The following is a 22,284-nucleotide window of genomic DNA, read 5'->3' as shown; positions in this document are numbered from 1 at the left end:
GTTTCCGTATGTCCTCAAGTCCGTTCCACCAAAAAATAGAACATGTCCTAATCTTGTCCATTTTGCGGACAAAGACAGGCATTGTTACAATGGATCTGCAAAAAAACAGATGCAATATGGATGTCATCCGTTTTGGGTTTTTTGTGCATATCCATGTTCTGCGGACTGCAAAATACATGCAGTCGTGTGCATGAGCCCTAACCCCCTTTGGGCTAGCAAAAAACAAAAAAAAGTAACAGGACAAGGACGCCATCCCCGGGTGCTTGGTTTAATATTGTCCATGTTAGTGGATGGAACACAAACGTTTTACAGCGGTCCTCTAAATAAGTCCTAAGAATTTGACATATCTATTTGTCAGACCTTCTCTCATGCCCTCTCTGCTCCACGTTAGAACGTACCAGCTGCCATCTTCTTCTTGAGATTGTCACCAATGATTTACTCCAGTTCTTCTGAATAGTGAGTGGCTACTCTGGTCTTTACAGAAGCATGTTATTGAAGGTAGTCACCATCTAGAAGGAGCACCTGCTATTAGCCAGTGGCCTGATCACATCCAATCCCTGCAAACATATCAAACTGGTGTAAAGTAGAACTGGCTTTTGTCCATAGCAACCAATCAGATTCCACCTTTCATTTTTGACAGTTCATTTTTGCTATGGGCAACTAGTTTGATAGATGACCCCAATAAATGTGTAAAAAAGAACTCTAATCTTTAGGAAGTCTAGAGGACTCCATGATAAATAACTAATGGATTGCTATTTATATTGGCTTTTCCCTTTCATATTAGATAATATTTCTTTCAGTGAGTCATGGTTGTAATAGCTTCCCCTAAAATGTGTTGCTATATTCCTGATCCTCCTCTGCAGAATAGTGAAGATCCATATAATAAGTAAATAGCCTCCTCTTCCAATATTTGCTTGCAACGTATTATCCAGTGATAGTCGGCCTCCCGGAAGAACTAGGTTTAGCAAAGTAGTTCATTGCTGGTGATAACGTTGTATATGCGCAGACACGAACAACAAATTCTTTCTGCCTGCAGTCACCGTGAGAAGCACGGCTGCAAATTGTAATGAGAGAGGACATGTTTATGGTAATGCTTGATTATTTAGGTCACTTTTTGAATGCACTCATTTCAGTTTAGACAAGGTGCTTCAATCAGGAGCTTTCACACAAAAATGTGGTGTAGATAAGGATTGATGCGTTGGAGAGGTTTTGATCTACACTGCCTGTCCAAAAAAAAAAGTCGCCACCGAAAAAAGCCTTTAGCTTTGATTACGGCACACATTCGCTGTGGCATTGTTTCGATAAGCTTCTGCAATGTCACAAGATTTATTTTCATCCAGTGTTGCATTAATTTATCACCAAGATCTTTCATTGATGATGGTAGAGTCTGACTGCTGCGCAAAGCCTTCTCCAGCACATCCCAAAGATTCTCAATGGGGTTAAGGTCTGGACTCTGTGGTGGCCAATCCATGTGTGAAAATGATGTCTCATGCTCCCTGAACCACTCTTTCACAATTTGAGCCTGATGAATCCTGGCATTGTCATCTTGGAATATGCCCGTGCCATCAGGGAAGAAAAAATCCATTGATGGAATAACCTGGTCATTCAGTAGGTTCAGGTAGTCAGCTGACCTCATTCTTGGAGCACATACTGTTGCTGAACCTCGACCTGACCAACTGCAGCAACCCCAGATCATAGCACTGCCCCCACAGGCTTGTACAGTAGGCACTAGGCATGATGGGTGCATCACTTCATCTGCCTCTCTTCTTACCCTGATGCGCCCATCACTCTGGAACAGGGTAAATCTGGACTCATCAGACCACATGACCTTCTTCCATTGCTCCAGAGTCCAATCTTTATGCTCCCTAGCAAATTGAAGCCTTTTTCTGGTTTGCCTCAATGATTAGTGGTTTTCTTACAGCTACACAGCTGTTCAGTCCCAATCCCTTGAGTTCCCTTCGCATTGTGCATGTGGAAATACTCTTACTTTCACTATTAAACATAGCCCTGAGTTCTACTGATTTCACCAAACGTTTAAGTGATCGCCGCTCACGATCATTCAGGATTTTTTTCCACCCACATTTCTTCCTCGAATACGATGGGTCCCCACTATCCTTCCAGTTTTTAATAATGCGTTGGACAGTTCTTAACCCAATTTTAGTAGTTTCTGCAATCTCCTTAGATGTTTTCTCTGCTTGATGCATGCCAATGATTTGACCCTTCTCAAACAGACTAACATCTTTTCCACGACCACGAGATGTGTCTTTCGACATGATTGTTGAAGAAATGAGAAGCAACTAATTGCACCAGTTGGGGTTAAATAACTTGTTGCCAGCTGAAAGATAATTGCCCCATGCATTAATTATCCAATAGGAGGCTCATAACTATTTGCTTAGTTAAATCCATGTGGCGACTTTTTTTTTTTTGGACAGGCAGTGTATCTTGTACAAAATACCTGCATATCCCACTTCAAAAAGATTGTCACACTTAAAGGGGTTGTCCAGTTCCATGAGAAAACTGGAAAGATAGCAGTAGAGAACTGGTAAGTACTTCGTAAGAATACCAAGTAAGAAGAAATGCAGAAAATCGAAACAGTGCACCTCTTGATGACTCCTTATCCACACCACAAGACCATGACTTGCTTGGCAGATCCCATTCCGCCTCTCAGATTCTCCCAGCTGGGCTCTATTGACCTGGTTGCAGCTGTGACTTCATGTCAGCAACACCCAACCGCTGCAGGCCTCTTTAGCGCACCACCAGTGACTTGCTGCAGTGGTCACACATTGTTGACGTGACGTCACCGCTGTAGCCAGGTCATGGAGCCTAGCCTGGAGAACTAGAGCAGTGTTAACAGATCTGCCAGGTACAGTAAGTACTTAGCAGTTCATTATTTCAGGTTTCCTATTTGTCAACTAAACCCTTCAGGTAGAACTTATCATACCTTTGTTTTGGTATGTTGTTTGTGGTTATGTACTGTTATAGTCCACTAGCATTTTGGACAAGCATACACAGATCATCTCTTTTTTTACTCTGCCCCACAGCACCCATGGGCACCTCCATAGCAATGCTTGGTTGTTCTCTATAGAAGTAAATAGCACCAGGATGAGCGTGCGCAGTACATGCCGTTCTAATACATGGAACAGCACTGAATGAGCGCATGTACTGTTGTTGGTGGTACACTGAGAATTTGTATGTCATTTTGAATGATTGGTCACTTAAGGAAGTGATCAGGACTTTTTTATGGAAAAAAATGGAACTTCTGGGGTAAGCAAGTACCTAAAAATTGAAAACAAATGTCAGATGCTGTAGTAAGATTGGAAAGGGAATAAGGGGCTTCTGAAAATGTATGTTTGGTGAGACAGTGCCTTGAAATAGAGCATACACCATAAGTGGCTGTTGGGAAATCACTTTTACAGAGCACATACTTGAGGGATGGGGGATTGAAGAGGGATTGGTGGCAGAACTTCCTAGTACAATTAATTTTGCATTGTCATTGTGTAAGTAATTACTATAAAAGTATCGCCTGTTCATTCTTCAGCCAGCAGAAGCTTAAACTTGTCTTTTGGCACAGTAATGGTTTTGCAGGATTTAAAGTTAAGGAGTTTTGCTCAACAAATTACAAACACCTCCCACCCCCCCCCAACTTTGTATTATTTTTTTTAAATCAGATAATTTTTATTATTATTTTTATATAAAATAGGCATACATTTGGGATACAAATATGAACATCAACAAAGTGCAGATGCTTAAATCCAGCATCGGTATCAGATCATGCACAGAATGAAAAGATAATAAGAAATGACATTTGTATGCTCACATGAAAGAGACGAAAAGACCAAACAATTAACCCCCCCCCCCAAACAATAGTACCAGTATTCATATCAATAAAGATATTTTGCTGACAACCATATTGTGTCTTTCCTTCCCTCTAAGTTTCTTATCTTAAAGTGTTACTCCTCATATTCACCATCAGAAGACGCCTGGATGGCAGCCCTGGCGTTGTCATCCACAAACCCCAGATAGATTCAAATTTCTTGAGTGTACCTCTCTTGGTATACATGCGGGTGATAAATTCCTGTCTGGTTGGCACTTCAGTACTTATCCAGTATTTTGCAATCAGTTTCCTAGCATTATACAGAAGTCTGCCAATACCTATTACTACGCCCTCCACCGAGTCGTCTTGCAGGAGCCCCAAAACACAGATCTGTGGGTCAGTCTGAATTCTGATACTATATACCTCATAGATGATATCTAATACATCCCGCCAAAAGGGGCCCAAACCTGTACATTCCCAAAACATGTGCATAATATGCGCATCAGGGGCATTACATTTTGGGCATTGAGAAGTGTCTCGCAGTCCCACCTTGTGCAGGAACATGGGTGTCCTGTACACTCAATGTATTAGGTATAACTGTGAAAGCCTTTGAGGTTCACATAATGACAACATAGGACCTCTTTCCAGCACTTCCGTCCATTGTAAGTCCGTTAAAGGCCCCACATCTGCACTCCATTTATCCTTGACCTTTAGTGGGAAGCGGTCATGATAAAATGACAGCAGGGTTTTATAAAAGGTGGAGATAACCCCTTTAGTATCCCCTCCCTTCCTGATCTGGTCTGCTATGAGAGATGCCTTTATAATGAGGTCAGTTACCTTTCCCTGTACCGCAAGGGCATGGCGCAGTTGGAGGTATTGATAAAAATTGGAATTAGCAATGTTAAATTCCTCTTTTAATTGCTCGAAACTCTTAAAGGTTCCGTTAGTATATAACTTCTAAAGCCAAAGTACTCTTTTTTTTTTCAATGTCCCAAAGCCCACTAATTTCTTAAGCTCCGGTAGCCCATTATTGTTCCAAAGAGGGGTGACAGCAGTGTAACCTGAGATATTTGTGATGTCTTTAAGTTTTTGCCACACCATAATGCTCGGTAAATTATCTGGTAGACGTGTGTCTGAGCTAAGTTCTAGGATATAACTTGGTGGCTTTCCCCCTACTAAATAGGAGACCAAAGTACCCACTGGGTTAATATTGCCTTCCTTCCCCCACGATTTAAACTGCTGAGCTTGCGAAGCCAAAAAGTATAACCACAGGTTGGGGATCGCAAGCCCTCCGTTATCTTTATTTCTTTGTAAAGTTTCTATTCTAATTCTGGGAGATTTTCTGCTCCATATCAGAGATCTGAATAACCCCTGTATTTTATAGAAATATGTCATCGGTAACTAAGTTGGGCTGTTATGAAGTACATACAGGAATTGCGGCATGAGCACCATTTTCACCAAATTAGCTCTACCTATAATTGAGAGTGGTAATTTACACCAGCTGTTTATTTTTTGTACGCTTCTGTCTATTAACGGGTTTAGATTTAGGGCAATGTAGTCCTGTGTTATAGTAACATAGTACATAGTACATAAGGCCGAAAAAAGACATTTGTCCATCCAGTTCGGCCTGTTATCCTGCAAGTTGATCCAGAGGAAGGCAAAAAAACCCTGTGAGGTAAAAGCCAATTTTCCTCACTTTAGGGGAATAAAAAATTCCTTCCCGACTCCAATCAGGCAATCAGAATAACTCCCTGGATGAACGACCCATCTCTAGTAGCTATAGCCTGTAATATTATTACGCTCTAGAAACACATCCAGGCCCCTCTTGAATTCCTTTATTGTACTCACCATCACCACCTCCTCAGGCAGAGAGTTCCATAGTCTCACTGCTCTTACCGTAAAGAATCCTTTTCTATGTTTGTGTACAAACCTTCTTTCCTCCAAACGCAGAGGATGTCCCCTCATCACAGTCACAGTCCTGGGGATAAATAGATGATGGGATAGATCTCTGTACTGACCCCTGATATATTTATACATAGTAATTAGATCTCCCCTCAGTCGTCTTTTTTCTAACGTGAATAACCCTAATTTTGATAATCTTTCAGGGCACTGTAGTTGCCCCATTCCAGTTATTACTTTAGTTGCCCTCCTCTGGACCCTCTCCAGCTCTGCTATGTCTGCCTTGTTCACAGGAGCCCAGAACTGTACACAGTACTCCATGTGTGGTCTGACTAATGATTTGTAAAGTAGTAGGAATATGTTCTCATCACGGGCATCTATGCCCCTTTTGATGCAACCCATTATCTTATTGGCCTTGGCAGCAGCTGCCTGACACTGTTTTTTGCAGCTTAGTTTGCTGTTTATTAAAATTCCTAGATCCTTTTCCATGTCAGTGTTACTGAGTGTTTTATCATTTAGTATGTACGGGTGACTTGCATTATTTCTTCCCATGTGCATAACCTTACATTTGTCAGTGTTAAACCTCATCTGCCACTTATCTGCCCAAGCCTCCAATCTATCCAGATCCCTCTGTAATAGTATACTGTCCTCTTCAGTGTTAATTACTTTACACAGTTTAGTGTCATCTGCAAAAATTGATATTTTACTATGCAAGCCTTCTACAAGATCATTAATAAATATATTGAAGAGAATAGGGCCCAATACTGACCCCTGAGGTACTCCACTAGTGACAGTGACCCAGTCTGAGTGTGTACAGTTAATAACCACCCTCTGTTGTCTATCATACCCACATACAGACGTTTTCTCCCAGTCCGAGCATTCTCATTTTATATACTAACCTTTTATGTTGTACAGTGTCAAATGCTTTGGAGAAGTCCAGATATACGACATCCATTGATTCGCCGCTGTCAAGTTTAGAACTTACCTCCTCATAGAAACTGATTAAATTAGTTTGACATGACCGATCCCTCACGAAGCCATGCTGATGTGGCGTTATTTGCTTATTTCCGTTAAGATGCTCTAAGATAGCATCTCTCAGAAAACCTTCAAACAGTTTACCCACAACAGATGTTAAACTTACCGGCCTATAGTTTCCAGGCTCTGTTTTTGGACCCTTTTTGAATATCGGCACCACATTTGCCATGCGCCAATCCTGTGGGACATTCCCTGTCAGTATAGAGTCCGTATAGAGTTATAGAAGATATCATTATCCCCAGGTATTTAAAAGTTGTATCCACTCGTAGTGGTAATACTTTATCCCGATCAACCTGTGATATAGGGTCAATAGGGAGCATAATTGACTTATCAATTAATAGTATGTCCTGAATATGAGCCAAATTTTCCTATAATCTTCATTACATATGGTATAGAGTGCATGATATTATCCAGAAACAACAACATATCGTCAGCATATAATGCTATCTTTTCTTCTATGATACCATGCTTAAGGCCTGTCATCTGAGGATCACTACGCACCATTTGAGCCAATGGCTCTATGGCCCCCAACTTTGTATTATACTTTCCTTACCAATTCCGATCTGGTCCTAGGGCACCCTGACGCACAAATGTTCTCAGTGACTGCCCTGTGGACATAATGGTCAAATTACTTGTTATCACTATGGATGTCATGCCAGCCATCTTGGCCAGACAACAGAAAGGCAGGGACCTAGAACAGAATTGGTAAGTATAGTGAGCAGTTGGTGTTTTTGCAATGCTGAACCCAGATTCATAGATTTTTAAAACTTGCAAACCCCTTTGAAGGGGAAGGTGCTGCAATTAGTACTTCTGTCCACTGCAAGATGGATGGAGCTTATGTAGTTCTAGCGTTGGTGCTGATCAGTGCGGTGTGTTAGACTCCCGCCAATCAGATATTGATGGCCATTCCTGAGGATAGCATAAAGAAGAACAAATGTGGCTATAGAGAGTGAGCACACCTAAAGATATAAGCTTTAGTCCATGTTCTATGAGAGATCACGGCGCAGGCGCTACCATTTCAGGCATGAGCAACAAAACAACTTCTGTGCTGTATCTCCTCGCTATCAGCCTCCATGGCAGGTAATTTCCTCCCTTATCCTGATTTGATATCTGTTCTATATGCAAAGTATTTAAGGGCAGGACATTTCTACTTGCACACACCTCTGATGAAGCCAATTAAGCCTACTTTCACACTGGCGTTTTGGCTTTCCGTTTGTGAGATCCGTCTAGGGCTCTCACAAGCGGTCCAAAACGGATCAGTTTTGCCCTAATGCATTCTGAATAGAAAAGGATCCGCTCAGAATGCATCAGTTTGCCTCCGTTCAGTCTCCATTCCTCTCCGGTGGCGGACACCAAAACGCTGCCTGCAGCGTTTATACTGTCCGCCTGACAAAGCACAGCCAAACGGATCCGTCCTGGCACACAATGTGAGTCAATGGGGACGGATCAGTTTGCTCTGACACAATCTGGCACAATAGAAAACGGATCCGTCTTCTATTGACGTTCAATGGTGTTCAAGACGGATCCGTCGTGGCTATGTTAAAGATAATACAAACTGATCCGTCATAGCTATAGAAGACATAATACAACCGGATCCGTTCATGACGGATGCATGCGGTTGTATTATTGTAACGGAAGCGTTTTTGCAGATCTATGACGGATCAGCAAAAAACGCTAGTGTGAAAGTAGCCTTAGTTGGCGATACCCGTGGAGGCGCTTCACACTTCCCACCTATCCAGCCATTTTCGGGTGTTTTATCGCTTATTTATTTTGCTGTTTCTTTATGTGTTTGATTTTCATTTGGGATTTTGAGCTGCCATCGTTTTTATTTATGGTACCTTACATACATCATTCAGCTGATGTGTATGTGTTCACCCTTTGTTGGCTTGGAAGTACATTATTTTTTTTTTGCTAGAAGGGATTGGTATGGGGAGTGTGCTTAGCAGGGCACCTCGAGCGTGCTTCACATGGCTTATGTGATTTAAATCTTTATACGGTGATCATGTAATAAAGCTTATATTTTTATAGACCTTGTGGCCGTGTTGCACCCTATTTACTTATCGATTTTAGGTTGTGTCTAACCCTACTCTACACTTATATTTTTCCGGAGGATAGGACATCAATGCTAAAATCCTGGAATACCCTTTAAGCATTTCAAGAATTATTTGCAGATTATGATTTTACTTGTCTGGTCAGTAAATGGTAGGTCTGCTTTACCATGAGAAACCAATATACATATCTAAAAGCAGGCATAATAAAGAAACATATTGTCTGTTTTTTCCCTCGCATCTTTTTCTGCATATAAATGAGCACACCCGCTTAGCTGTTCTCCTCGATAAAATAAATGTGCTGTTACAACCATATGCAAACTCATGTTGTGAAATTGTGCTGAATCCTTTCAGATTTCTCACGTCTAATCATTTATGTGTAATGGAAAGTGTTACAATTTGAGTAAATGCGATTACAAACAGGAATGTATATAAAGTGTCTGGATACGGTACTTGAGCAGTCCCCATGTATCTTGTTGATTTATATAGATTCTTAGAGTATGACCATATAATTGTCTGATTGAAACCATCTAAAACCAGTAACAACCTTTTTAAATGACGTAAATGTGGAAAGTCAAACTTGCAGAGTAGTGTGCGATGAGCTAATGCAGATGGACATATCACAGTTACATGAAGGAGACATATATTTAGAACCAAGATTATATCTCATCTTGCAAGATCAGGAAAGCTTTTCTGAAGGAAAGGCTTTGGGAAAGGCTGTACTGTGATTCCTCTTAAATATAAATTTTCCCTTATCTTGGATGACCTTTTGGGGCTTTGGAACCGATTACTCAACTTACAATGGTTTCAACATACGATGGTCCTCCTGGAACCAATTAATATTGTAACTTGAGGGACCACTGTACTGTAGAGGGAACTTGGCACCATAACATGCAGTACAATCTGCAGGTAGCATGTTAAAGAGCAGGAGATGCTGAGCAGATTGATATATAGTTTTGTGGAAAAAGATAACTTGTGTTTTATTCATCTAAATCAGGGGTGGGGAACCTCCGACCATTTCATGTGACCCCATTATGGAAGCGGTCATTAGCATGCGGGAGGCACAGGAAGGTGAGAACAGCGCTGTACTCACCTTCCCTGGTCGTCTTCCGACCCCACGCTGTGTCCTGACACGTACAGTGTCGGGATGTTGTGCATATAGATGCGCACTATGACCTGACGCTGTGCGCTGTCAGGTCACAGTACAGCGCTGCAGGAAGAAGACCAAGGAGGGTAAGTGAATCTGCCAAGTGGCAGCGTCGTCCGGAGCTGGAGAGGTAAGTTTTTCTTTTTAATTTATTTTAAATGTCTGATTGGGGCTGATGTGAGAGTGGTGAGGGTCTGATGGGGTCTGATCTGAGGCTGGGGGCCTATTGGGGGTCTAATCTGAGGTTGGGAGGTCTGATGGGGGTGTGATCTGAGGCTGGGGGTCTGATGGGGGCTGATCTGAGGCTATGGAGGGTCTGATGGGGGTCTGATCTTAAGTTGAGAGGTCTATAAAGTCTGATCTAAGGCTGGGGGTCTGATCTAAGGCTGGGGAGGGTCTGATCTGAGGCTGATGTAGGCTGGGAGATCTGATAGGAAGCTGATGGAGGTGGTGGGCAGATCTAAGGCTGAGAAAGGGACAAAGGTAGGGACAGTTGCAAAGAAAGAGGCAGGAAGAGTGAAAGCTGGGGGAACCCCTCTCTGGACCCCTCTGGGATGAGCTTGGCTGCCATTTATGCAAAATAAAGAACTAAATATATAACATTCTCAACTTTAATATTAGACTGCTATGTGTGGTCAAAATGGCACCTGTACTATTTGTAATATATATAGTGCAGGCGCCATTTTGTGCTGCAAAAATACAGCTCTTAAATTGAAGCGCAATTTCTGTAACTTACCCCTAAGTCAGTTATATGGTTGACCAAATATAGCCGTCAAATTTTTTATTTGAGAATTTAGTATGGCCCCTGAACGATGTTACAAATATCCAAATGGCCCTTGGCAGCCAAAAGGTTCCCCACCCCTGATCTAAATGTTTGCTTGTTCTGGGCTAAGGAGTCATGTGGGTGGGCCTAATCAGTGATTGACAGCTATTTGTCTATGGACACACACACACAAAGGGCTGTCAGTCACTAAGTAAGACTGCCCATATGACTCCTCAGCTCAGAATGAGCAGAGATTTAGATGTATAAAATACAGGTTAACCAAAATCATTTTCCTCAATACTATATATCAATCTGCTCAGCTCCTCCTGATCTATAACATACTGTATGCAAACTGCACTGCATTTTTCATGGTAGTAGGTTGCCTTTAAATAGCTGCAATAATGGCAGGTGCACGAGCCGTAATGACTAGCTCTAAGGGTATGACCACACATTCAGTCTTTCTGATGCAGTTTTAGAAGCCAGAACCTGGAGTGAATTGAAGACAGAGAAGTGGTATCTGTCCTTAATACTTTCTCTCCTTTTATGATCCACTCCATATTTTGGCTTCCAAAACTGCATCAGGAAACCGTGTGGCCATACCCTAATGAGCCCTTATCATCGTAAGAGAGGCTTGCTCCTTTGTTTTTGTGTGTGTTAATAGCCTTGGTAGTTCTAAATGATCCCTCTCCATACTGATACACATCATAAAGACCTTTGCTGGGCCCTAAGTTTTAACAGTTCATGCTAGTGTTTGGTGATGGCCCATTATGGCAGAGCTGAATTTCAGGGTACCTGTGGTCAATTGATAACAGGTACCTGCTTATCTCCAGAGTATGTACAATAGCTTTCATGTACTGAAGCTATGTGAGCAGAAAGCCCCCACTTGTACCACCAAAATATGTAGCTCCAGGGGCGTAGCTATAGGGGAAGCAGGGGAAGTGGCTGCTTTGAGGCCCTGACCCAGAAGGGGCCCATCCAGGAGGAGGAGGACTAAAAGATTTTGTCAGGGCCCCCTCAATAGTATTACACAATTAAATTATATACAGTGACAGTATAGACAGTGTAGGAAACGGATGGAACAGCCGCCGGGCCTGGTCTGGGAGAGCGATCTTTACTAGCCACAGGAATGGGGGCGGCATGAAAGGAAGGGATTGAGAAAAAATTACTGGGGGAGGGGGGCCCCATTCAAAAATTTGCTGTGGAGCCCAGTCATTTCTAGCTACGCCCCTGTGTAGCTCCCTCATTGTGTGTAACCTGGTTATGTTTCTTTAAAGAATAGTCTATTGTCCTGTTGCCTCTTTGTATGGAAAGCCACCCGTATTACAAGAGTGATGCTACATTTAGTGGACACTGGCACAAAGCATATTGCTTGAAAGAGCATAAGGCTCAGTGGTTAGCCCTGTGGCCTTGTATCTCTGGGGTCCTGGTTTTGAATTTGACCAGGAACAGTATATGCCTGAAGTTCTCCCTGGTTTTGCATGGATTTCCTCCTGACGCTCCAGTGTTCTGACTCCCCTTGTCTTCCAGTGGAATTGGCCCTAGTTTGTATTTGCTTTAGAAAGAAGATTGACACTGTGTCCTTGGATCCTCTATGACGTGGTCTCCTAGCTGTGGCTCCCAGCTGTTGCAACACTAATACTTCTAGAATACTTTGATTTGGGGACTACTTCTCTATAAAGGTAAAGGAAATTAGAGAAATTAGATGGTATCACTGGATAAAGGGACTGATGTGAGTGATGTCAGTATTTGTACAGGGCCGAATGATATGTTGACCCTATATATACGCATCACGGTGCATTCTTCTGGGCAGAGCCTTTGCAGAACAGCGCTTTGCAACTTCCAGTATTGTAGAATTTGTAGGGTTGCAACAGCTGGAGAGCTGCTGCTAGGAGACCACTGCCATATAGGATCCAGGGGCATCATGATGAACTCCATCTCTAAAATGCATACACAGGGTCAGTTCCATTGGAAGACAATTAGAGAGTGGGAAGTAATTGGAGGAAACCCATGTAAACACAGAGAGAACCTACAAGCTCCATTGCATATGATCTTGGTCAGATGCTGAGCATTATTCATCAGCACCTGATGAGGCCATTTCTATTCTACACCTATTTTGCCCACAAATATGTAAGGGCTTTTTCACAGTTGTGCATGAAGATGGACTTCTTTTTTACAATTTGTCATATTTTTCATTCTGTATTTTACTATAAGTCGTCTGTTTCATCAGTATTGGTTGCCTTTTTTTGTCAAAGGGTTATTTATTTGCTGTTTTTGTAATGTTGCTGAAATCTGGATGTATATAATGAAACAAATACATGCATGTGACCTATGTAGATATGGAACGTGCATTTTGAAATTCAACCCGTCAACTTCTATGGGCTGAATGCAGTACCAGCAGTACCCATATAAATCTGCTGAAACATGCTGACTATTGAAAAAAAAAAGTTGAATCATGTGACCCTGAAATGGAAACAGTTACACAACACTTTGTATGGAATGAGCCATTACCTGTATGTATCTCGTTGAAGGTCAGGATTTATAATATTGTCTCATGAGGTCAGTAAGAGGCAACTTTGCATCTACATGAAAAAAATGTCACCATGACACATGCTGCCTGGATCCTGATCAAACTTTAAACTGGCTGTACATTAAATAAAGCATAGAAGGTCAAAGAGTTTTTTAAGATTTAAGGAGAAAGTTGCTGCATTTCTATGGTTCTGATGACTCTTCCGTATCTTAAATGTTTGTTAGAAATGTTAACTGGAAATTATTTTTAGGCTTTTTTTATTCTTAGCCTCATGCACATGACAAAGCCAAATGCCCAAATCCTGTATGTGGCAAGTCCTTACCGTTTTATGTTCTGAAGCTGTAGGCACTCCACTGCCGGCATATGGGGCTTCCTGAAGACACCCTAATAATGTTTCTAGGGCAGAATACCTCTGCTATACAGCGTTTAATGGAATATTACATACTGTACTTTGTTTCATCAAGAATTGTATATAAAGCTATGAATTAAATCCTGTGCTATTACAGATTCACATAACAAGGACCCATAATACGCCTGTGAGAATTGTATATGAAGCTATGAATTAAATCCTATGCTATTACAGATTCACATAACAAGGACCCATGATGAGCTATGAATTAAATCCTGTGCTATTACAGATTCACATAACAAGGACCCATAATACGCCTGTGTATATGTACCCATGACCATATATTTGTAGATCCAATTGTGCAATTATCACCATTTCCCAATGGATCTGCCATAAGAGTCATCAGTTGACCTCTAAAATACAGTCCAAATGGTGAACCTTCCTAAACAAATGTATTATACCTGTACTTCAGCTGTCCTGGTCTATCCAATATCCGTTTGGACACCATAACGTTTGGAATGCAGAATCAAATGCACTTGCCATAAATGTATACAAAAGGACACTACTTCCCAAGCGGCCATCTCATAACCTGGTACTAACCAGCCATAAAACTGTTCTGTATAATAGCTACTAATTGATCAATAAAGCAACATTTTGTTACTTTTTACAAAGAAAGCAAATACTTGTTATTGTTCCCAGGGATCAGCTTTATGGCCTTTCCAAACGTGATGGTTTAAGAATTGGATTCCATCCGTGTGCTTTGTGGGTGCTGTGCTGTTCATCTGGTGTGTCTAATGATCTCATGACTGAGAAGTACAAAATGGATCATAAAAGTACAATAGAACTTTTTTTGTGTCCCTGAATTGGGGTGATTATAACCCTTCTCAGCTATAGCTCTTAAGAGTAGGGATATAACTATGCAAGGTGTATACTACCGAGGAAACAGAATAGTATTGATCCCAGCTAGGAGGATTGCCATAATACACTGTGAATTGTGAAAGGTGCTCTACAAAGAACCTATCTGATCAGTGTCCAGTGATCACTTCATAGGATGAACGGTGTGCAGAAAAGAATCTATTTAGTGCCCTCAGAATAAGGAGCTCCGCTGCTATGAGGTCATTATTTCTCACTTGGGTACCATAGATGGCTACTTTCAAATGAACTAGTATACATTGGGCATGCACTTACAGCTTTTTAACTTTTAATAGTTTTTTTTTTGTTAAACATGCCACCTATGGCACTTTTCAGAGTATAGTAGTGCTTTATGGCATCTTTCTCACTACCGTCAATGTCATAAATATTGCACTTTGGCTGATACCGCTTTATTAGGCGGTATGTTCCCGGCAGTCACTCAGACTGGCCTCATTACTTTTTTAAGCATTTTACATATACTTTAATTATTAAAGGGGTTCTCCGGGTTCAGGAGTGAACCTGGATATAAGCTTTTCTTTATTTCCTGACTACATATGAGTGGAGCATCAGAGCATTTCCTTGCTCCAATGCTCCCTCTTGCCACATTGCATTGCGGAGGGCAAGGCTCTGTTTGTTGAGTGCCAGTGACGTACCGGCCTTTGCATCACTATGCTAAGAGGAGATTTCTGCTCACCGGCACACAACAAACAGAGCCTTGCACAGCGCGGTACATGTTGCAAGATGGGGGGGCATGAAAGCTAGGAAATGCTCCACTCAAATGTAGTCAGGGAGTAATGAAAAGCTTATATCCAGGTTCAGCCAAGAACCCCTTTAATTAGTTATATTTTACTTGTACCTATTTTCATTCTTTACTTGTACCTATTTAATATTAATGACCTGTCCATAGGATAGTCATCAAGACCTGATTGGTGGGGGTCCAACAGGCCCCGCCAATCAGCAGTTAGAAGAGGCTGCGGCCTCCTCTAGCTTACCAAGCACAGCCCCGTTCATTGTATAGTGGCTGTGCTTGATGTTGCAGCTTGGCCCCATTCACTTGAATGGGACTGAGCTGCACCTGGGCCATGTGACTGATGAACGTGATGTCCCTGGCAAAGGCTAAGGTTCTAACAGAGCTTATTGACAGGGGTGCTGGGAGTCAGACCCCACCAATCAGATACTGATGACCTATCCTGAGAATAGAACATCTATATTAAACCTTCAGGCAACACCTTAAACATGTACAAATGGTCCCCTACATGCAGTTAAAAGCTGTGGTTTCATATTTGATATAATATAGTCTGCTGTGCTGTGTTGTGTTTGTTCCTAAATGTGTCATTTTGACAGGTCTTCCAGAATAATGCCATATTGCTGTCATCTTATCGGACAGCTTCTGCATTCCAATTGCATCCGTTTAATAAATTAATGCTGTTAAGTGTTTCTTTTCTAAGGTCAGTAGCTGCAAGATTAAAACAAGTTTAAGTGCAAGGACAGCCGGAGCTGCGCCTAATTTATGATGAGGTGGGGCTTTAACAGGTGATCTTTATCACTTCTATAATACACTGTACTGCTTATGCAGTACTGTGTATTATACTGATAGGCACCATCAAGCTGTGCCAGAGATGTGCAGCCTGATAGAGATATCCAACATGCCTGGAGACTTCATTAGGCCCCAGACTGCCATGCAAAGGCATCAGCATCCTGCAATCTCATTACCATGGTGCTGATGGAAGATAGAGTGAACCCCTTCCCTCTAAACCACTTAGGGGTTAAGCGGCCTGGATCAGTGCTTCTGCTGATTCAGGCTGTTAGGATAAAGAATGTGGCCTAGCCTAAGGCCCGTTCATGACCACTGTAAAAATGTGTATAGATGGTCACTAACAGGTTAAATAAATGTATGTGTGTATATATACATATGTATGTAAATATACTGTATCTTTTTCACTGAATAAACTAGATACAGAGACATATTCTATTTTACTACTGTGTTCTTTATTTTCTAATTGTAAGTTATCTTTTGGACATGATCATGGGTACAGCCACCTTGTCTGAGCTACTGTTAAAAAGGTTTCCAAGGTATTTTTTATTTCTGTAAACTGGCAGGGACCTGTCAAAATACTGAATAAGACGCACCTGCCCATAAAATGCACCTAGGTTTTAGAGGAGGAAAATAAGAAAAAAAAAATTCATCGGACCCCCAAAGTTTAGCAATCCTCAGCTTAGAGCCCCAGTGTTAATCCGACCCCCAATGTTAATTATACCTAAGTTCAGACCCCCAATCAGACCTCAGCTCAAACTCCCAATGTTATTTAGACCTCAGCTCAGACTCCCAATGTTAATCAGATCCCCAAACAGACCTCAGATCAGACCCCCAATGCTAATTAGACCTCAGATCAGACCCCCAATGCTAATTAGACCTCAGTTCCGACCCCCAATCAGACCTCAGATCAGACCCTCAATTTTAGACCTCATCTCAGACCCCCAATAATTAATCAGACCACAGATCAGTCAAAAAAAAAAATCAACCAACCTCTCCTGCTCCGGACACCGCTGCCGCTCCTGCTCCTGAGGGCCAGCGTTCTTCCTGCCGTGGTGTACTGTAACCTGACGTCGCACAGCGTGAGGTCACATAGCACGCCTACATCGTCACACTGTGCACAGGTCACAGTACAAGGGCAGCATCTGCAAGAGAAGACTAGGAAGTGGGGAGTACAGAGCCAGCACAAGGAGCGCTGTTTTCAACTCTTCCCGATCCTTCTGTACTAATGAGCACTTCCATAATGGAAACGCTCATTAGTATTCATCCCATAAGAAGTCTTATAGGTTGAAAAATATGGTAATAAGAAACTTTTACACTACCTTCTCAGCCCATCGTAAATATTATTGCTGCTCCTTCGTCTTCTCTGGGCTATAGCCAGTGACATATTGATTTGGCTGCAGCAGTGACTTCCCTTACTCCGCTACAGCCAATTAATGGCTTTAGTGGCCCTGTGCTGTACTCCACTAAGGCCACTAAACAATACCTTACTGGGAAGAAGGATCGGCAGTGCTGGATCAGAAGAGCCTGGGACAGTATGTGTTAGTTTGCTCATCATTCACAGATATGCTTTGAAGAAGCCACATACAGTAGGTCATAGGAACCCAAAGTCTAGAGATGACTCATTGCCTTCTATGGGAAATTCATGTGGGTATACTCTGTGTCCTGTATAGGGGTCACTGAGTAGGGAGGAGGAGATGGAAACCTTTTAGATGTCTTATTTTTATATCTGCATCTATACTTATTTATGTTCCCAACATATCAAGAATTTACAAAATAAATCACCAAAAATTCTTAAGAAATATGATTTAAAAAACAGTTTTAAACAATAGGTCATTTTCTGATAAAACATTCCCTCTAATGTCATTTGTCTCCACCTCTCCTTATGCACAAAAAGGGGAAGCCTAATTGATTTTAATTCTGAGGTGAGAGCTCCTGTGCAGATAGCTAACTATAGGGGGATGTGCACTCTTCATTATGTTTCATTAATTAAATCATTGTGTTAAGGATCACATCATTTCAAGACAAAGCAGAGCTGTGTCTTGTAATTATCATTCCATAGAGGTGAATACTGTGTACTGTCAGAACCATTCATTTACAGTTTGCTATCTTATAGGAGGTCTGCAATTTATTTGGATTCTTCATTTATTTGCAGCTCACATTGTCTTCAGTTATGTTTTCAGATTAGCTTGGTGATCTAATGGATGTCCTGATCTAGCCCTGCACATTCCTTGCGTGTACTGAGGCTGTCCTGGAGCATTCATGCATGTTCTGAGAATCCCCTGGAGTGTCCTGTGTTTCCAGCTTCACCTCCTGTCTTGTTGTGGGGGAGTTCATTCTTGTGCTTTGTCTATCGTATGCGATGTCTGTAGAAAGATTTGATCAAATGAAACGTGCCTTTTATTTTCTGTACAGCGAATTACAAGCCTCACTCTCCCACGCTTGATGGGTTAAAATTTGCCTGGCAACTGGGAGATTATAAATTGTTTTCTCTGAGCTCTGTAAGAAAATGTTTCTTTTATTTGAAATGTGTCTTGCCTTCAGAATGCTTTCCCTTTATGTTACCCTTGATATTTCATATTTGCTTTTATTGGCCTTTTATAAAAATACGTGCCACCATTTGTACAAAACTCAAGAACTGTTTTATGCACCTCCACTCATACAGACCTCATTATATATCGATTTGCCGGTGTCAAATCTCACTGGCAACAATTGTTCTAAATGTTGGTGACAATGCTACCTCTCCCCAGAAGTGTGGACATTCAGGCTTGTCACCCACTGGCCATTGCTTTTGCTACTAAGCACCTGATGAAATATTTTCAGACTTTTCATCAGTATATGAAATAGTGCTTGTGGTGGTATAGATAGCAAAAAAAAAATTGTAATTATCATAGAAGGAGAAAAAAAAAACCTGACATTCTTGTGGCTGACCATAAAATCATTGATGTCTTATTCCCTAAACTAGAACACAAGGTCTGTGTAAACAAAACCAAGGAAGCAGTTGAGATGTCCTCAGAGCCCCTAGCCCTGGTGGAGCCATTAGAAAGTTCAGGTAGAGTTTACGACGACCTGCAAAAGGGGTCAGGTATCAAAAACCATAGAGATGTAAATTCATCAAAGAAATACTGGACCTAATCCATAACTTGGCCATGTGCTGCTCATGATTGGAATTAGGCCATCCACCGGCATCACCTGTGTTGACATCACCTCAATCAGGGCTCTGGAAGATGTGATAATTAAATAACTAACCCCGCACTGTCTCTAACTCCCCCATGTCTGAAATGCACATGTGCGTAACATTATGATGGGTTGGATGAAAGTGGTGTTTGAGATATTAAAATTTCGCTTTAATAAGAGCCTTCTTTTGTTCTAAACGATATCACTAACTCAGAAGTGTTATGTATATTGGTGTATTAACCCTGTGAATGCGAGAAAGAGTTGTGGGTAATTGTGAGTTACCTAGTTCTAAGGTGACTTGTCCGTTTAATATGACAAGTCATGGCAGCTAATATCACTTAGATGTGGATGTTAGATAGCTAAAGGGGGAAGATTTAGTGTAAACCTTTGGCCTTAAAATAGGAGAGTGGGAGATTGACGTTAAAATCTGGGTGATCCTAAAGCTCACATCTGGAGTCTAAGTCATGACAGTGCTATATACTGTACATTATTTATACATATTTATATTGCTTATATGGCCACAATATTATTATTTTTTTTTTTATGCACTTATATAGCACTACTATATTCCACAGTGCCTTATAGACATCATCCAACTGTCCCCAATGGGGCTCACAATCTAAGGTCCCTATCAGTATGTCTTTGGAGTGTGGGGGGAAACCGGAGTACCCGGAGGAAACCCACGCAAACACGGGGAGAACATACAAACTCCATGCAGATGTTATCCTTAGTCGGATTCGAACCTAAGGACCCCAGTGCTGCAGGGCACAAGTGCTAACCACTGAGCCACAGTGCTGCCAATATATATATATAATATATATATATATACACACACACACACACACACACACACACACACACACTATCACTCACATCAGTCTCTGTCCCAATGGGGCTCACCTTCTACTTTGCCTATCTCAGAGACAACTAGAGCCAATTTCACAGAAAGCCAATTAACATTTCAGTATATTTTTATGGGAGCAATTGTGAGAACCCAGAAGAAACTCACACAGACTAATGGACATCACACAAACTCTATGCAGCTGTTTACCCTTGGTCAGATTAGAACTCAGCGCTACAAGGGAACAGTGCTGTCCACTATGCTGCTCTAATAGTTTATTTCATGGTTTATTAAGTAAAAGGAGACATAGATTTTAATGTTCATGTTCTGCCCTCTAAATCAGTGTTGTATTTTTTCATTTTATATTTTTAGAGGGTTTTCGGGGAGTTCGCTATTGATGGCTTATCATTAAATAGGTTATCAATATCTGATCGGTGGAGTGGGGTGCAAAACCAAGCACAGTCACTATACAATGTACGGTGCCGTGCTTGGTATGCTGTAAAAAGACTGCAGCACTCATCCGAGAGCCACATCCTCTTCAAACAGCTGATTGGCTGGGGTGCTGAGTGTTGGACCCCCATCAATCAGATATTATTAAACTATCCATATTTTTCTTCTGGAAAACCCCTTAATAATTTTGGATGGTTTATTGATCACTGTATATTGAAGTGGATCAACTAATCAAGAAACTGCCCAGTGGGTATGAAGGATCTGTTCCCTAATGGATCTAATCAATTCTGACTTATAAAAGATCCGGGTTACCCTTACCCTGTTGACAACAAAAATACTGCTGTAGATTATTATTTTTAAATAAGAGTATTTGAATTGCTAGACCTTGGTTCTCCGATCCATTGTATTTTGAATTCTTATTTGAGTTATTTTTTATATAGTTTGAATGGTTTGAATTATCTCTGAAAAGTAATGCTGATAAAAGTAGAATATTTTGGGCAGGGGTAAACCTGGAATGAACCTGTAAAATTATTGCAGTTTCATATATGCTTCCATTTCCACGACTAATGGAGCTTTAGTTTAGCCTGAAGTACATTGTACATTGCCATGTGAATACCTGAGAATTCTGAAGACTTACAGGAATAAATCTCTGAAGCTTTATGAAGAACTTTATTTCATCTTCCTCAGGAGACTACCAGATCAATGGGAGATCCCTTTTTCTCTCCCTGGCATATTTTATTTTTTACACAGAAGAGTCAGCATTTTCTATACATGCCAGTATACAAGCTGAAGTGTATAGTCTAGTGTGGCCATTTGTAACATGTATTAGCAATATAAACGACTCATTCTCACATTGCAATTTATTTTGGCCAAAAAAAGGTTTTGATTTGGCATAGCCACAGGATATTTAATAAATATCTGGTAAGTGTGGGTCCCACCACCAAGTGATCTTTTTGGAGATTGCAATGGCCCAGGAATTGGAATTTGGACCCACATTGACCCATGTTTTCATCTGCAACCCTCATCTAATGGGTATTTATAAATCTTAAAGAGGACCTGTCACCACAAAATGCAATGCAATCTGCAGGCAGCATGTTATAGATCAAGAGGATCTGAACAGATTGATACATAGTTTGTAATATCACCTGTAATATATCAATTTAAATCTGCTCTTTCTGACCTCATTCACTGGTAGTTCACAGGGGAGGTCTTATCAGTGTTTCATAGCATTCTCTGTGTAAGTGTGTATACATAGAGAGCTGACAGTCACTGATAGTTGTACACAGGGGAGGTGTTATTTGTGATAGTATTCTCTGTGTAAGTGTTTATACATAGATAACTGTCAGTCACTGATAGCTGTACACAGGGATGGTGTTATTAGTGATACCATTCTCTATGTAAGTGTGTATACATAGATAGCTGTCAGTCACTGATAGCTGTGCACAGGGGAGGTGTTATCAGTGATTTATAGCATTCTCTGTGTAAGTGTATATACATAGATAGTTGACCGTCACTAATAGCTGTACACGGGGAGGTGTTATAAGTGATAGATAGCATTCTCTATTTAGGTATGTATACACAGATAGCTGGCAGTCACTGATAGTTGTACACAGGGGAGGTGTTATTTGTAATACATAGTATTCTCTGTGTAAGTGTGTATACATAGATAGATGTCATTCACTGATAGCTGTACACAGGGGAGGTGTTATCAGTGATTGATAACATTCTCTCTGTAAGTGTATATACATAGATAGCTGACCGTCACTGATAGCTGTATACGGGTAGGTG

The 22,284-nt window shown here is 41.2% G+C and overlaps 1 protein-coding gene and 1 long non-coding RNA gene across 2 annotated transcripts in view; one reads left to right on the top strand and one right to left on the bottom strand.

Moving 5' to 3' along the window:
- The window catches only part of PPM1E (protein phosphatase, Mg2+/Mn2+ dependent 1E), a 277,467-nt gene that overhangs the window by 3,741 nt on the left and 251,442 nt on the right, over window positions 1-22,284 (top strand). The gene's annotated exons all lie outside the window — the stretch shown is intronic.
- Window positions 15,440-20,528, bottom strand: LOC120995503. Its single transcript, XR_005777605.1, has 3 exons — window positions 20,518-20,528; window positions 17,018-17,021; window positions 15,440-15,563 (listed from the first exon to the last, which is right to left on the bottom strand). It is a non-coding gene; the product is annotated as an uncharacterized LOC120995503 (long non-coding RNA).

This window comes from Bufo bufo, chromosome 3, assembly GCF_905171765.1.
Source record: "Bufo bufo chromosome 3, aBufBuf1.1, whole genome shotgun sequence".
Taxonomy (NCBI): domain Eukaryota; kingdom Metazoa; phylum Chordata; class Amphibia; order Anura; family Bufonidae; genus Bufo; species Bufo bufo.
This window is presented reverse-complemented; position numbering and strand designations above follow the sequence as displayed.